Source organism: Apodemus sylvaticus, chromosome 22 (assembly GCF_947179515.1).
Source record: "Apodemus sylvaticus chromosome 22, mApoSyl1.1, whole genome shotgun sequence".
Classification (NCBI taxonomy): domain Eukaryota; kingdom Metazoa; phylum Chordata; class Mammalia; order Rodentia; family Muridae; genus Apodemus; species Apodemus sylvaticus.
Genome location: NC_067493.1, coordinates 52,491,316 through 52,502,005, shown reverse-complemented (window position 1 = coordinate 52,502,005; position 10,690 = coordinate 52,491,316).

Below are 10,690 nucleotides of genomic sequence, written 5' to 3'. Positions count from 1 at the left end.
ATCCTGGGAAGTATTGTAAGAGCTCAATCAAGGTCAAATTTAAAATAAGTTCCACCACAGAGTGAGTAATGTGTGGGTTTTGTCTTTTCTTGTGATGCTGACAACGGGGATCAACACTACATCACCGGTGATATTTAAAGCTATCGCTTATTTCCCGTGTATTAGAAATAACTTTTCCAGAGAGAAATATCTGTCATTGATGACTTGGTAGCTCAAGAAGCAGCAGTCCACCAATCGACAAGTAGGGCCTGAGGAGACCCCCTCTGGGTATCCACCTCCACACCCCTGCCCCATTCCCTAATCCCCACCCTGCAGGACTAGGCACATCCTTTCTCACAGAGGCCAGACAAGGCTATCCATTTAGGGGTGTGGGATCCACAGGCGGGCAGATAGACTACAGGCTCAGGGACAGCCCCTTTCCAATTTGTTTGGGGAACCCTCATGAAGACCAGGCTGCTTACCTGCTATATATGTGTAAGGGACCTAGGTCCAGTCCATGCTCACTCTTTGGTAGGTGATTCTGTCTCTGGGAGCCCCCAAGGGTCCAGGTTAGTTGACTCTGTTGGTCTTCCTGTGGAGTCCCTGCCCCCTCCAGGTCCCTCAAGCCTTCTCCCAACTCTTCCATAAGACTCCCTGAGTTCTGGGCAGTGGTGGTTGTGCATGCCTTTAATCCCAGCACTTGAGAGGCAGAGGTAGGCAGATTTCTGAGTTTGAGGCCAGCCTGGTCTACAGAGTGAGTGTAGAAACCCTGAGAAACCCTGTCTCAACACCTCCCCCCAAAAAGACTCAAGTTCCATCTAATGTTTGGATGTGTATCTCTGCATCTCTTTCCATTGGCTGCCGGGTGGAGCCTCTCAGTGTGCAAGCGTAACAGAGTATGATTAAGTGTCAGGGATCGGTTCTTGCCCGTGGGATGGGTCTCAAGTTAGGGCAGTCATTGGATGGCTCTTCTTTCAGCCTGTGCTTCATCTTATTCCCCGCACATCTCGTAGGCAGGACACATTTTGGGTTGGCGGCTCTGTGGGTGGGTTGCTGTTAAAGTTGGCTTCCTTCGTGCCATACCAGAGAGCTACAGTTAGTCATGGCAAAAATGATCACTAGTTTCATCTGTCTCACACACACACACACACACACACACACACACACACACACACACACACCACAAAAACACATTTATAATGGCTATCTATAATTACTGAGATCAAATAAAGGTTGTTTGTTTGTTGTTTGTCTCTCGCTCTGGTTGTGCATTCAAAGGATCGCACCAAAGTTTGCTTATTTACTTTTGATGTAGGGGGATTGCTTTTGAGATTTATCTTTTCAGTCATATAAAATATTGAAGGCACAATGAATGAAGGGAAAATGACCCTAAAATGATATTCAGACAAATTTGGATGCCTCATCCTGAATACTCTGGCTTCTCCCATTCGATAAGTGATTTACACGAGGTAGTTCATCTTACCATTGAACTACATCTGATTCAAAATGATCCTGTGATTTAAAGTGCTGGTGCTAAGTGATACTTGAGGCTTGCGACATCCTGGAAACTGAAGTAGAAACCAGGGAAATGGTTCAGTAGATGAGATGCCTATAGGTCAATATGAGATGCCTATAGGTCGATATGAGATGCCTATAGGTCAATATGAGATGCCTATAGGTCAATATGAGATGCCTATAGGTCGATATGAGATGCCTATAGGTCGATATGAGGTGCCCTATAGATCAATATGAGGTTCATTCCTGGCATCCATGTGAAACCTGACTCAGTAGGCTCAGCTATTACAGCCCCAGCTTTGGGGTTGGAGTTAAAGGTGGGGGAAGGGCAAGGGCAGGTACTAATAATCATTGGTGAGTCAGCCTCATTAATTGATGATCTTTAGGTTCTGTGCCTCAAAAAATGAGAATTATGGAGGAAATACATCCAAGAGTGTCTTCCACCTCTCCATGTACATGTGCACGCATTCCCACAAACACCCCCTAACCCCTACATACACACATACACAGAGAGACAGAGACAGAGAGATAGACAGAGAGACACAGAGAGTCAGAGAGACAGAGACAGACAGAGAGAGAGAGAGAGAGAGAGAGAGAGAGAGAGAGAGAGAGAGAGCCTTTAAAAGAATCCTTGTGTACTGACTGGGTTTGTATATCAACTTGATGCAAGCTAGAATCATTAGAGAGGAAGAAGCCTCATTTGAGGAAATGCCTCCATGAGATAGATCCAGTTGTAAAGCATTTTCTTAATTAGTGATTGATGAGAGAGAGCCCTGCCCACTGTGGGTGGCGCCATCCCTGGGCTGGTGGTTCTGGGTTCTATAAGAAAACAGGCTGAGCAAGTCATGGGGAACAAGCCAGTAAGCAGCGCCCTCCTTGGCCTCTGCATCAGCTGCTGCCTCCAGGTTCCTGCCCTGCTTGAGTTCCTGCCCTGACTTCCTTCTGTTATAAACCATGATATGGAAGTGTAAGCCAAATATACTCTCCCTGTGCCCCAACCCCCCCGAAAATTGATCTTTTTTTGTTGTTGTGGTGGTGATGTTATATACAATGATAGGAACCCTAACTAAGACACCTTCCAGAAAGGCAAGATAAGGGAGGAAAGGGTATATTTTGGCTCAAAATTCCAGATGACACTGTCCTGTGAGAGAGACCACAGTGATTGCATTTAAAGTACTGGTCGCATTGCTCCCATTGTCCCTACAGGTAGAGCGAGGATTGACTGTCTCCACTCCACTCACTGGGACCTCAGTCACGGGATGGTGACACATAGAGTGGGCAGATCTTCCCATCTCAATTACTGTATCAAGTTAATCCCCCCACACTTGCCAAGAGACCAGGTTGATCTAGATAATCCTTCACTGAGACTCCTTTCAGGTGATTCTAGATGGTGTGAACCTGACAAAGCCATCACCATTGGGGCTGTAATATCTGTCCGGGTGTTATAGCCCCATGCTGCAGTTTCCCAGGCTAGAGGGGGATATTCCTAGCTTGCAACTCAGTGGGCGTTTTGCACACAGGTGTATAGCCCAGTTCCCTTTGCATCCAAACAGCATGAGGTGGGCATATCCACATTTTGGGCATCTCATCTGCTTACATAATATCTAAATGTGGATGGATGAATCTATATTGCTATGGACAGAGACAAAATGAGAATTCAATTTTACATTTAAAAGCTTTCCTTCCTTCCTTTTGCTTTCTTTCTTTCTTTCTTTCTTTCTTTCTTTCTTTCTTTCTTTCTTTCTTTCTATTTTGTCTTTGGCTCCCTCTGTGTGTGTAGTTAGGGGAGGTTGCATGTGTAGGTATTCTGTATGGCCTCAAGTGCCTTCTGCTATAGACAGACTGCAGTTTCTGAATGCAGCTAGCTTGGTCATGTGTGCTATTTCCTCTCCACTGAAAAGAATAAAGAAATCACTCCCAGAATGCTTTGAGGCAGAAGACAAAGGCAACTGACCTTTGGTTTAGGGGAAAAAGAAAAGAAAAGAATGCGGAATTCTCAAACCACGTCTGTATGTATGCCCAGGTACACAGCCAAAGATCTTGGGGACACAATTGAAACTCCTGTCCTCTGAAGCTGGAGGAATTTGTGCGGCTGTTCTCTGCATCAGAACCTGTCCTCCCTCCTTGTGCCTGGGTTGGACACTGCAGATGTAATTACCAAACAAATCAATAGTCCGTGCTGTGGTCTGAGCATCCTTGGTAATGCGTAGTTTCACTCCTGGGAACTTAGTTTGTGTCACATTCAGACTGGATGTGCCGCAGGTCCCAGCCTACCCAGCAGCTCAGAATAATGTCCAGAGCATTTAATCTTCCCAGTGAACAAGCACGTTATGAGCAGAATCCTGTTCGTTCTCGCTGTTTCCCTTTGAAGTGGGCTCAGCTAGAAGTCGGGGGGGGGGGGGGGGGGCCTGGAGTGAGGTCAGGGAGCTGGCGTGTCAAGGGTACCTTTCTCTGACTTTTCTTTGGCAAAGGAGAGGATTATAATACATGTATCACAGGATTTTGTTTCTGGAAAAGTGATAAACGCTATTTTTTTTAAAAAAAAAACCTCTCTTGACTACACTGCATGAAAATTTGAGAAATAAGCTTACATCTCCCAGCCTTGTTGCCTTCAAAGAAGACTTCAGATGAGGCAGTGAAACCATATTACTCAGAGGTCAGATTCAGGGTGAAGGCTAAACTTCCACAAACTTCCGGCTAGTGGCCCACAGGGTGAAAGCTAGCCTACAGGTCAGTTTACTGCATTAATATAAACAAGGAATCTGAATAGCTATGTTAGCCAAATACTTTATTTATTTACCAAAGACTCTCTCCCCTCCTAATTATGTTTTATCAAGGCTTCATGTATGTGCACACACCCATCCCTGCTGCAGTCTCATAGCCTGGGGATCTCTAAGGATGCTCTCAGGAATGATAGCCTATGCTTCTTTATACTTTCCTTAGAATATTTACAAGAACCACTGTAATCATGGAGACCAAATATCCACTGCTATAAAGCAGCCACAAACATCTGTCAAGCAATCGTTGCGGTACCTACGGGGGACTGAACGCTCTACAGCCTCCAACTCTCCAGACTCCAACCAATCCCCGGAGGGCTCAGGATCCAACTGTGGATCACTTTTGCGTCTTGGGTGGAGAAGATGTGTCACTTGAGGCTACACAACAGTGGTAGGATGGAGAGCCTCGGCTGTGAATCTAGGTCTTTCTGAGTCCAGGATCCAAGAATGATAGTTAAAGTCTTCAGCGACCAGCAGGGCGTTGGGGATGACTGGTCAGATGGATGATGGGTATAAAGTGGGTCTCAGAACAGCGGATGTGGTCAGCTCTCTGCAGTGGGTGCATCTTATCAAAAGGTGTTTGCTGAGATGGGTGTTTCTAAACTGAGCGTCACGTGTGCCCATCACCACAGGCTCTGGCTGAGTGGGAGCCACTTCCAACTCTATTGTCAACTGAACCCTAGGCACATCAATCATTTCTTAGAACCAGCATGTGGTATAGAACAGACTTTAGCAATGACAGATGATCCTTAGCATAGGCGGGGTCTCCTGAGAGAAGAGGCCAGGTCTCCCAAGGTAAAGCACACAAACAAAAAACAAAACAACAACAGAAAACAACTCAGAAACTGCAGCTGGACTCTGCTTTCAGGAAACTTACCAGTAAGAGGAGGAGTTGGCAATGGTCTGGACAGTCACTTATGTGGGTCCGCATAAGCATTCAACAAGGCCCTGGCGCTATACAAAGTGTGGCTGACTGCTAGAAAAATAATTCAAGTCGTAAGCCTTTCTAATTACCACAGCACATTTACAAAACTTCTTTGGTGCAGACAATATGCTAGGGATTGTTCCGACACCTGATATTCCAACATGAAAGAAAAATCTCTCTTCCTTCAATAAACACATTTTCTACAGATTAGCTGCTCACGTGATCTGTGGTCTAATGAGCTAAACTCAGAGGATAAAGATGTACTTAAAGGAGCGGTCTTCTCTGTTGGGGTAACTGGGGAGAAACAAGACTGAAGTGTCAATCACCCAGGAAAAGGCGGGGGGGGGGGGGGAGAAGAGGAGGAGCGGGATGGGGAGGGGAAGAGGAAGGGGGAGGAAAAAGAAGAAAGAGGGAGAGAGGAGGAGGGGGGAGGGGAGAGGGGGAAAGGGGAGTGAAGAAGTTTGGTTAGGAAGCAGGCTCTCCGTGTATAAAGATCCAGAGATGTGGCTTAATTCTCCTTGCTTAGACTCTAGTGGTGTTTGCCTATATGGAGCCCGGACCACCAGCAGTAGCTGCAGCAGTAGCTCTGGAAACTTCCTAGACTTACTGTCTTCAGCACTCTGGCAATGTGTTTAGAACTCAGCCATCGAGTGACTCTCCAGTGACTGTAAGTCAAGTTTAAATCAGAGAAACATGGTGTTCAGAACATCGGGGTTGCATGGTCAGATGCTTGGGAAGAGGAGAGGAATGAACAGACCTTGCCATCGGGTGCGCCCTTGAATTTCTTGCTGCTGACCTGATCCTACATCGAAGCGTTGGGATGCATTGATGCTTTTTTTTTTTTTTTTTTTAACCTGGAACGTTCTAGTTCTTGATTTCTAAAGTATGAGCACGTCCTTATTTAGATCTCTGCTCAGAGGCTGCTTCCTCTGTTCACTCCTGGTGTCCTTCTGAACCTGTCTCTAACGTCAGCGTGTTTGATTTTTATAGCTGCCTCTGACCACCACCTCTTGTTTATTGTGTCCATCTTGTGTGGCTTCCTCTTCTAAAATGTATCTTTGTAAAAGGGGGGAAGAGTTGAAACAGTTGCCTCATTCATCCTGTGTGTGTGTGTGTCTACCGGTGTGTGCCCACCGCCAACTTCAGTACTTTGCACATAGTCAGTGCCTTGCCCATAGTCAGTGCCTTCAATAGCCAAGTTAGTGTGGGTGAAGGATGAACAATGCCCACCGTGAAACTCCCACAGTCAGTGGGGGAGGGGAGGACTGCTGCACCGGTAAGGTTACCTGGCACGCCTTCCAGAAAGCCCTCTCTAGACGCGTTTATATGATGACATACATTTCTCTTCCGGACATCGAGTAAAGGTAGGCACAGAAAGGAAAGGAAGAATTGTAAAGAAGACCCAAAATGACCTCAGTGATCAACCCAAGTGGAGTGCAAGGAGCTTGTCTTAGTGCATTTCCTGCTCTATGACTGGACACCCGAGACTGGGTGATTTACAGAAGAAAGGTTTTTATCTTGGTTAATGGCTCTAAAAGCAGAGAAACCCAACACTATGCACATGCCTTTGCTGGGAGACTCATACTGCTTCATACCAGGGCAGGATGAAGTAGAAGAAAAAAACAGGTATAGTACCTAAGGAAGAGAAAATGGGGGCGGGGAGCTAATTCTCATGGGAGAAAATCCATCAGTCCTTTCCCTTGGTGCTGCTACTAAAACACCTGCTCCCAGACCCTTCCAGCAAGCCCTGCTGCATGCAGGATCCAAGGAAGCGTCAGGTGCTCTTTGAGGTGCTGCACACAGATCATAGCAAGCAGACTGGTTGTGTTAGGGCACGGCAGAGAAGGGTGCATGGTGAAGGTGGGCAGGGAAAGGAGGCAGGTGACACAGAGCTTTGGGTCTCTCTGCCCACTCACTCTGCTTGGGAGCTCTCCCAGTTAGGACTGAAGGCACCTAGATGTCGGGATTCCACAGAGAATATAACTTCACAGATGCCACACGTTCTCACTCTTCCATAGGAGCCTAGATGATTATTCTCATAAGCACAGAAAGCCAACAGTCTAGGGAGACGGCTGAGTGGCTAAGAGCATTTACACTGCAGGTACAAGGAGCTGAGTTCAAATCCCCAACACCTACCTAGAAATCCAGGCATGGTTGTGTGTGCCTGTGACCTCAGCACTGGGATGGGGGGAGGGGGTACAGAGAGCTAGCTGGCTTGCAAGCCTAGCCAAAATCAGGAACCTGTGTGCAGTGCGTGTGCACACACACCCCCACTCATGTACCAAATATACACCATCATTGTACCAACATACACACAAATACATACATGCCAAACAACACACACATCATATGACACATATACACTCATTATTCCATATATACCATACTGCATATATGAGAGAGAGAGAGAGAGAGAGAGAAAGAGAGAGAGAGAGAGAGAGAGAGAGAGAGACAGAGACAGAGAGAGAGAGAGAGAGAGAGAGAGGTTGAGAGAGGAATAATTGTGGCTATGGAAGCTGCAGATAGGGAAAGGAGTGGAGGAAGAAGCTTCCAGCTTGTACAAACTGGAACAGCCAGCAGGATAAAGTATAACTGTCCTTAACAATGCTTTACCATATATTTCAAAATAGATAAAAGAGAGAATTGGAGATGATCCCCACGGCAGGAAATGATAATCTTGGGGATGATGGATAAGTCAGTTACCCTGATTTTGCTGTCAGTAATTGCAACATGAATGGAGCCTCAGAATGGTACACAGCCATCATGCATCAATTAAAATAACCAAGTAAAGAATTAACGTGGGAATGATGGAACGGAGGCCAATGATTACTCCCCCACCCTCCCACCCCCATCCCCCACCCCCACCCCACCCCCGTCAAGCAGAGAGGTATTTCTCTTAAGAGTCAGCTGTGGTACCTCATGGTCATTTCACAAAAGAAGTGCATTTTAAATATAAAGCACAAGAAAGAAAGAGAGAGACCCATTAGCTCTGAATAAAGAATTTGCTCCTAAATTGGCTAAATCTTATGTGCTGAAAAATTCATTGCATTTTCTATGTTGCTTTCCCCCTTGTTCTGCCAAAGAAAACGGTGAGGAAGGCCTTCAGGAGACTACGTTCTGGAGCACTGCCTTGCTCGGGATGCAGCTGATTCCACAAGCACCGGTGACGGGCACTGAATGAGCCCACTCAAAAATACCAGAGCTGGTGGGCTTTCTTCCCCTGGTTGGAAAGTCAAGGTTCAACTCACAGATTTGCTAACCTTACGAGCCCCTCTTCCCCACCCCCTCCCGTTTTCAATGTAGAAAAATAACAGAAATTACAATTTTAATAATTTTAGATGATTCATAGGCACTGAGTATATTCACCACGTTGCATAATTTAAATGCATATCGCTTCCCAGAATGCTCTTATCACCCCAAGTTCTGTACCCCATCAATAGTAACTCCCGTCTCTTCAATCCTGCTAGCCGTTAGGGACTTCTATCTATCCTGTTTCCTGACTCTGTGTTTCCAGATTTTGGATGCTCATGGAAGTGGATCAAACATTTATTACTTTGTGTCTTCCCCTCCCCCCCCACTGTTCCAAAGGCTGAGATCCCAAGGCTAGAGGGATGGGGACCAGGAGATCAAGGGCTGATGACTACAAGAGGGAGTCCCTTGTTGGAAGCCAGCTGCAGTCTCTGTTCACACATGATGGTTTGTTTGTGTTGCATGAGAGTCAAAGCTACAGGGCTCAGGGGCAGACAGATGCTCAGGGCAAGGCTAGGGTAGTCCATGTGTTTACACAAGAAATATCTGCTAAGGATCTGGTAGAGAACAACCCTGTAGTCCGGACCTGAGTGGGGTCTAACTGGGAGCCTAGGCTCTGCTCTAAAGATTGGACATTAAATAGTAGACTGCACTTTTTCAAAAATATTCTTTATTTAATGTATATGAGTACACTGTAGCTGTTTTCAGACACACCAGAAGAGGGCATCCGATCCCATTACAGATGGTTGTGAGCCACAATGTGGTTGCTGGGAATTGAACTCAGGATCTCAGGAAGAGCAGTCAGTTCTCTTAACCTCTGATCTATCTCCCCAGCCCAACCTTACCATCAGCACTCTTAGGGAGAAGCTTTTGAAAAGGGTTTGCTCAGCCTGGGGTGACCGTGGAAAGATCCCTAGGGGAAGTGATGGCAGAGTTGAGCCTTGAATGAAAGCAAGAGTTTCATAGCAGATGGGACAGAGATAGGATCAAGATAGACAGGGAATCCAAGACTATGTAAGGCAAGAGACAAGAGAAAACACAGCCTCTTGCTAGACATGGTCAGGTTCACAGATGCTTGGAGCTGAGGATACAGACAGGGATCTGGAGATGGCGTGTCAAATGTCCCACTGAGGCATTTGTGCTTTCGAGGCCAGAGGTTAATGGAGTCAATGGCCTTCCTGAAGCTCTCTGAAAAGGTTGCCATTTTGGGTCCATGTGCATTATTCAGGAGTTAATGTGTTTCCAGCAATGTCTCCAAGGGATTTTAAGCTTCCCAGTAAAGTATGAAGCCCCTAGGAGCTGTTGATAGCGTCCAAATCTCCCATTGCTTAGGGTTAGATGAGTTAATCTCATTCCATTAAAATATCTGTCAAGAGCATCTTATGGAAGGATGGGTCTGTCTGGAGCCCTGGTTTGATGGCTCAGTGCCCTGTAGAGGGGAATTCATGGTAGTGGGAGGGGAGGCAGCTGGTCACACCGCATCTGCAGTCAGGAATATTATTGCTCAGTCCTTTTCTCTCTTTTGTTCAGACTGGGACCCCTGTCTATGGTGTGGTGTCCTATCCAGAGGAGAGCTCAGCTAACCCACTAACCCATCTGGAGATTTGACTCCTGGATGATTCTAAATCCAGTCAAGTTGGGATTCAATTCCCGCTGAGGGCTTACACTGTAGAGATGAGGGATGCTACAAACACTAGGGCGGGGTGAGCGCCAGGAAGCCTGTATGCTCTGATCTCTATTGCTTTCCTTTACAAGGTCAGTTGTCGCTCTCACCCCCAGGATAACACCGCACATCACCTAATTCACTCCTTTTTGGGGGGGGGGGTTGAGACAGGGTTTCTCTGTATAGCTCTGGCTGTCCTGGAACTTACTCTATAGTCCAGGCTGGCCTCGAACTTAGAAATCCGCCTCCCAAGTGCTGGGATTAAAGGCATGTGCCACCACTGTCCAGCTACCTAATTCACTCTTAACCCTTCTTCGAATCCGCATCCCAAAGCTACCCGTCTTGGGAAGAGTAGCCTGCCTCACTCCTGATGTCAGAGCATCTCACCCCACACCCTACAGCTCCTCCCAAGCCATCTCCACACACTGTAATTGCCTAATGATGTAATTTGTCACTCACAGCTCTCTGCAGTCCTCCCGTCTAGGAGAGCAAGTGTGCCTCTGTGGCATGCACAGCTTGCCTGGTTTACAGGGACGATCTCTGGCTTCATGCTCACTAGTGTGACTCTAGTCACTCAGTGAC